This window comes from Aethalodelphis obliquidens, unplaced genomic scaffold (genome assembly GCF_003676395.1).
Source record: "Aethalodelphis obliquidens isolate GAN/ISIS:26980383/991018 unplaced genomic scaffold, ASM367639v1 scaffold47, whole genome shotgun sequence".
NCBI lineage: Eukaryota > Metazoa > Chordata > Mammalia > Artiodactyla > Delphinidae > Aethalodelphis > Aethalodelphis obliquidens.
In genome coordinates, this window is record NW_020837991.1 from 14573864 (window position 1) to 14581016 (window position 7153).

Sequence of the window (7153 nt, forward strand, 5' to 3'; positions counted from 1 at the left end):
AAGTGAAAAGACCTTCTCTCTTGTTCTCTCACCGCTGACACCCAAGATCCCAGTTCCCTTCCTCAAAGCAGCCACTATAAATAGTTGCGGGGGGGGGTTCTCCTGTATTTTTCATTGTATATTAATTTATTCAAAGGAGATGTATTAATAGCTACTATGGACCAGGCCCTGTTTTGAGTACTCGGGGTCTTTCCTCATGGGTCTGTACCTGCTGCTAGGGGAGAGAGCTAATAAACAACTAAACATTCAATACACAATTAAATGTCAAGTGGTGATCAGTGCTATGAAGACAAGTAAGTCAGGGTGAGGTGAGAGACAAGGACAGGTAGGTGATGACGGGGGAGGGAGAGTACAGAGACAGGGACCAGGAAAGGTCCCTCTGAGGAGCTGACATCTGAGCAGAGATCTGGGTAACAGGCCAGCCTCAGCATCTGTGAAAAGCACTCTAGGCAGAGGGACCATGAGTTGTAGTAAGAATGAGCTAGAACAGGACGAGCATGAGGTCAGAACAGGATCACAGGAAGTTGTGGAGACCTGGTGAGGAGTCTGGTTTTATTTGACCTGATGAAGAAGACTTCAAAGGTTTTGAACGGGGCGGGAAGGGTGAGGGGGATGATGTCATTTAATTTCTCTTTTAACCGGATGCCTTGGGCTGCTGTGTGGTGACTAGACCGAAGCAACGAGAAGGCTGCTGACCTAGTGTAGGCAAGAGGTGATGGTTTTCCTAGGACTAGAGCAACAGAGGGGTGAGATACGGATGGAATCAGGATTTTTTTTTTTTTTTTTTTTTTGCCCCTCTGCCCACAGGATGTCAGTTCCCCGACGAGGGATTGAACCCGCACCCGCTGCAGCGTGGAGTCCTAACCGCTGGACCACCAGGGAATTCCCAGAATGGGGATTTATTTTGAAGGTAAACTCAGCAGAGCTTTCTGATGAATTATTCTGTGCAGATACAAGCCTATATTTATATTTGCTGCTCCATTTTTAAAATGCAAATAATAGCTTAGTATACAAACTATTCTACATTTTGCTTTTTGTCACTTGATGTTAGACAGAGATTATTGTGTATCAGTCTGGATTAAATACACCGATCACTTTCTTCTCTGCCTTTTTTCTTTCGGTTGTGACTTGTACTTAAGTTAACATGCACATAATTTTAAAGACAAATATTTCTCTGTGGCCTTTTGTGAAACACAGCAGGTCCCCGTCCCCTCACATACCATTTACTCCTTCCCAGAGGCACCAGTTTCACCTCTTTCACCTGATTATTTTGGTATTTGCCTCCATTTTGCTAGATAACATTTTTGCACTGCTACTTCTTGACTTTCCAGTTTTAGATAAGATATCTTGATTTTCCATTCAGGAAGAGGATTGGAAGAGTAGGACTCAGCTCTCTTTTATCCTTCCTGCCCCACTACCTGTCCTCACTTTTTGTACTCTTTTTTCTCATAATTCGGTCAAATTGTAATTTTCATTAGTTCAATATTCAGTGTTAACTGGCTGATTTACGACTAATTAAACACTAATGACCACTAAATCTGTTGTAAATTATGGTTAGTTTTATTTGCTAACAACATTGTTATCCTCAGAGTTAATAATGGCCTATTTTTTTTCCTTTGTTTAGTTATCTTTATATTTGTCATGAAGTCAACACCAAAATCTTTAACAATTGTCTAAATCTTCTCTCAACATGTTCAGACACATCAGTGACATTTTACAAATTTCATTTTCTTAAAGAATTTTCTCCTAGAAACTTCTGCTAAGCTCTGTGGTAGATTGCTATCAGAAATGTCCAACAATTCCCTTTCTTGTAGCCATGTTCCTTTGCTCTGCAACTTTAAGTATACTCTCCACTTTAATTCTGAACTTGACCATGTGATTTGCTTTGGCCAATGAAATGTTAACAAGCACGGCACAGTAGTTGGAAAAGTCCTTGTGCTTTGGGCTCTTGGAGTCCTGCTGCCATGTGAAGAGTAAGGTTTACCTGCTGGATAAGGAGAGAAATATAGCCCAGTCACCACAGTGGCTCCAACCACCACCACCACTTGTCAGACATGTGAGTGTGGCCATCTGGAAACAATCAACCCCAGCTAACCTGCCAACAGACCACAGATGCGTGAATGACCCTAGCTAGGATCAGCCAGAAGAAATGCCAGGAATGTGTGAGCTTAATGGTTTGTTTTAAGCCACTGCATTTTAGATTGATTTGTTATGCAGCACTAGGTAGCTGATACAAGCTGCAACATGGGTTGGTTTGCTGTGGGGTATAAATACTATCCTGGGACTCTCTTGACCATGGTCCTTGGACTGTCTTTTGCTTTTTTCCTATATTGGATCTCCTGTTTACCATAACCCACATCTTCTTATTGCTTGGTTTCATCCAGTGACTTCCCAAGAAAGGGTATATGATAAATAAATCGTTTAAGATCTTGCATGTCTAAAAATGTATTTTTAAAGAAATTTTCATATGTAAATGATAGTTTGGTTGGGTGTAGACTCTAAGTTGTTAACTATTTTCCTTCAGAATTTTGAAAGCCTTTCTCCATTGCTTTGTAGCTTCCAGTGCTCCTGTTCAGAAATTAAAATTCTATGTCAAATGTTGATAAGACCACCACTCAATATCTGAAATAAAAGAACAAAGCTGAATTTAGTGCTTGCTATAGTAAAGGAGAGCTATGCTGCTCAGGCACAGTCTCTCCAAGCAAAGCAGACTGTTAAGCTTGTCTGGGGCTTTGGGGAAGCACAGAGTTCAGGGACTGGTGGACTCTCACAGGCTTCAGTGGGTTGCCATCTGCAGAATCACAGTTTCTTGGGTGTTTTTCTTGGAGTGAGTCCATCCCTAATGGGCCAGTGGTCAGAAGTGAGCAACTCATGCTGATTGGTTGGTTTGCAAAGGCATGTTCATCTGTGGGTGTTGCTTTTGATTGAGTTAAGTGAGTTTAAAACCATTTAAATGGCCATTTGTTAACATGACCATAGAACAATCGCCTTCACCACGTTTGGGGGAACATTTTTATTCTCACTAATTACTGATCCTATGTGTATGATCTGGATTTTTTTTTTTCCTCTTTACAATCTTGCAGGATCTTCTCCTTGCCCTAAATGTTTGAAATTTCACAATGTTGTACCATTGTGAATCTGTTTTCACTTGGTAAATCTTTTGGTCTGGAAATTCAGATTATTAGGTAGCTCCTCCTCTCCATCTTCTCTATCTTTTCCTCTTTTTTAATGCTAATTTTCCATGATCAGTTTCCTAATTTTTTTATCTCCTATTTTCCGTCTTTTTTTCTTTTTGCTGATAAAATTCCTCCACTTTATATTTTCACCTTTCTATCAAAGATTTTTATTTCTGCTATTGTATTTAATTTTCAAGACCTTCTTTATGTTTTTGGAACATTCCATTTATTTACTTGTTTGTTCATTTATTTGGGGGTAGAATTCTGTTCTTATTTCATAGTTACAGTCACTTCTCTCTGTGATGTTTTTGACATTTATTTGACCTTTATTTCTTCAACATTACTTTTTTCTCTTTATTTTATTTTCTATCTTCCAGGTTAGCTTTCCGTAGATACCTCATACATTGTCTTCATATTTGACAACACTTAAGAGTGTGATACTAAAATACTGACTGGAAGCTCTGAGGATGTGAGAGATGGGCTGGTCTGATGTGAATTTTCCTACATGAGCATCAGACTGGGTCGTTTAATGGGGAGATTTCTGATGTCAGTATTTTTCTAATGTCATGTCTTTCTTCATGGGCTAGTCATATATCCCAGAGAAGACTCTTTCAGTCTCCTGCCAGGAGGGCGAAGGTCTAGCTTTCAGTGTCCTGGACTCAGAACTGAGAAAGATGGATTTGGCATGTTATGTCTCCAAAGCAAATACACATACATTCATTTATTCCCCTGTTGTTAGTACAGCTCCCTCGCCTTCAACTGCACTGGTATTCTTCCATGCAGACCATCTATTTTACTTCATTATGAAAATAAACCATCATTCTTTGCCAGTGAAGGAAAGGTCAGTTTCTGGGATGCTGCTTGGATCTGGGGATCCAATTCCTTCTAAAACAGACTTCCCAACATTGCTCCTTATTAAATCTATACCCCTTTTATTTTCACTTCCACGAAGACCTGCTGCCATTAGTTTCTAAGTCTTTGGTTTTCTGTAAATCAGATTAATTCCTAGTTTTCTCTACTGCTTGATTGAATTCAACTTTCTCAGCGCTGCTTATTCTATCACTATGTATTCATCTGCTTTCCAGCTTCCAAAACGATCCCTTCTGCAGCTCTCTCCATGTTTTGGGTTTAAGCCTGAAAACATCCCTTCACTGGTTGTGTTAGTGGGGTCTCAGGAAGGTGAGAAGGTAGAAGTACATGTTAAATCTCCTATCTTCACACAGAACCTGCTTTTTATTTTCTGTTTATGTGAAGTGTGTTAATGGCTTCATAATTGAATCTAGCTTATAATTTATGTGAGATCAATCTAAAACTGGTTTATGAAAATGGCTTCAATTACAATAAGCATAAAGCAATGCTTTCCTCCTTAACACTACAGACAAGAAAAAATAATTTGGCACTAACCTGGGAATATTCTTTACATTCATTTGTATGCCCTTGCTAAAATGCAGATTGTACAACAAGCTTAATAAGAAAATTCCTAAGCCTGTGCAGACTTGTGGGAGAGGTGTGGTCATGCATAATCTCACATGAAAATCTGCCAAGGCAGTGCATCCTACAGAATTCATAATTTCCATTTTCATTCCACATAGTAGCTCAAAGCCGGAAACATACATGTTCATGAACCTTTCCCGTGTTAATCACTTTTTCCTGTTGCACCACAAGTTTAATACAGGCTTCTCGACAACCTGTCACTAGAGTAATCTGTTTACTAATCTTATGATAAATCACACACAAGGTAAGTTAAGATTGCTCTGTTAATTGCAGTCATTTTTCCCAGAGTTCTGCTCTTCTGCAGCCTTTTGGGGATGACTGGCTTCTTTCCCTAAAACCAAGCCAGACAACAACACACTGAAACACTGGAAAACAAAAATAAACAGAATGTACATGTAGGCAGTTGTTCCGTTATTCCGTCTCCCCCTGAAGTAACTCCTTATTCTCTCCTGAAACCATTATCCACTCTCTCTTCCTAAAGACAGTCTTCTCTTGATCCTGCCACCTCTCATAGGTTGCCTTGGACCTTCCAGTGGTCTTTTCGCACTTCCATCCTCTTTCATCCCTAAGCAGTGTTTACTGAGATCATTCACACCCTATTTATTGGAAGATAAATTCCCAAACAACTCAAACATAATGAGCCTCAGTAGGAAATCTTGATTTCCCACCTCAAACCCAAACCTTCCCCTCTTTAACCATATGCTAGTTGGTAATAATAAAAGTTTATATAGAAGAGTTATTTAGCTAGGGTGCTAAGTACTCTACATATATTAACTCTTTTCACTGTCACAATAACCCTATGAAATGCAATCGATTATTATACCCATTTTTATAAAGAAGAAAACTGAGGCCAGAGAATTTGTGTAATTTGCTCAAGGAAAAATCCCTGGTCAGTGGTCGTCCATATATGTGAACCGTACCCCCATTCATCCAGTTACCCAAGCCAGAAACCTAGGAATCAGCATTAATTTCTCTCTTTCCTTTTTTCTCTACATTCTTACCATCTTAGGCCAGGCTACTATCATTTCTCACCTGAACCAGTGTACCAGCCTTCCAACTATTTCCATTCATGTTCCTTATAGACTATTTTTCATATAGCCGGTACCTGAATTTGATAAATCCATAAACATAATGAGAGATTTTTAACAAACTTCTTTCAAAAACTGACTTCATGTCATCAACATAGTATGGATAAAGATGTATCTTTATTGTGTGGACAACACAACTAACGAACAAAGTCTGATGGACATTTGTGGGATACTGCCCACGCACAAGATAAGAGAATACACATTCTTTTCAACAACCCTTGGAACATTTACAAAACCTGACTATGTCCTAGGCCATAAGATGAGTTTCAGTAAATACCAAGTAAGGATTATCAAATAGACTACAATCTTTGATCACAATGTAATAAACTTCAAATTAGTAACGAAAAGATAATCATCTTCTCTGCGCTGTTTGCCCCTGTGCTCTAGGGAACTACAATTCCCAGGCTCCCTTGGGCTCTGACAATGGCAGCACTGACCTTAGGTTAGGAGGCAGAAAGGGGAAAGGCAGGATGTTTCCTGCTTCCTATGGATTGCCTCTCTTGGCTCCCAACTTCTGTTGGGCAGTCCCCACTTTGGCTCTAACTCACTTCAGATGGGTCCAGCTTTAAGCTTGGGTAAAGCCACCTCCTTCTGTTGTCCCTGCAGACCTAGAAGTGGTAATGACTTTCTGCTGTTGATAATCTCTGGATTGCCTCAGTGTCCCCGGTTGGCTTCTCAATCCATGGCCACCACGAAATCAATTCTCTGTATTAAATTCCTCTCCAGTCAAATCTATATATCTATATCTATATCCACCCATCTATCTATCATGACCAATATAACCCCATATATTTAGAAATCACATCTAAATAATTCATGAGTTCATATTTAGAAATGAGCAATTACACAGGGACTTCCCTGGTGGCGCAATGATTAAGAATCCACCTGCCAATGCAGGGGACACGGGTTCGATCCCTGGCCTGGGAAGATCCCACATGCTGCGGAGCAACTAAGCCCATGCGCCACAACTACTGAAACCCGTGCGCCCTAGAGCCTGCGTGCTGCAACTACTGAGCCCACGCACCACAACTACTGAAGCCCGCCTGCTCTAGGGCCCACGTGCTGCAACTACTGAAGCCTGCCCGCCTAGAGCCCATGCTCCGGCAACAAGAGAAGCCACCACAATGAGAAGCCCATGCACCACAACAAAGAGCAGCCCCCCCGCAACGCTCGCCGCAGTTAGAGAGAGGCTGCGTGCAGCAACGAAGACCCAACGCAGCCAAAAATAATAAATAATTTTTTTTTTAAAAAGTGAGCAATTAAACTACATACCAACATTTTGGGATGTCGGTAAAGTATTACTTACAGGGAAATTTATATCTCAAAAAGCAAGATCTGATGTTGACCCTTCTGCAAGTTTGGCTGACTTGTTTGTGCTATATTCACCACTGTATT

At 40.4% G+C, this 7153-nt stretch overlaps 1 long non-coding RNA gene across 2 annotated transcripts in view; it reads left to right on the top strand.

Moving 5' to 3' along the window:
* LOC113607331 (uncharacterized) overlaps positions 1–4575 on the top strand; it is a 52144-nt gene extending 47569 nt beyond the window's left edge. For both annotated transcript variants that reach the window (XR_003427892.1, XR_003427891.1), the window contains exon 4: positions 808–4575. This is a non-coding gene — a long non-coding RNA (uncharacterized LOC113607331). The remainder of the gene's footprint in view (positions 1–807) is intronic.
* Positions 4576–7153: the final 2578 nt, after the last annotated feature.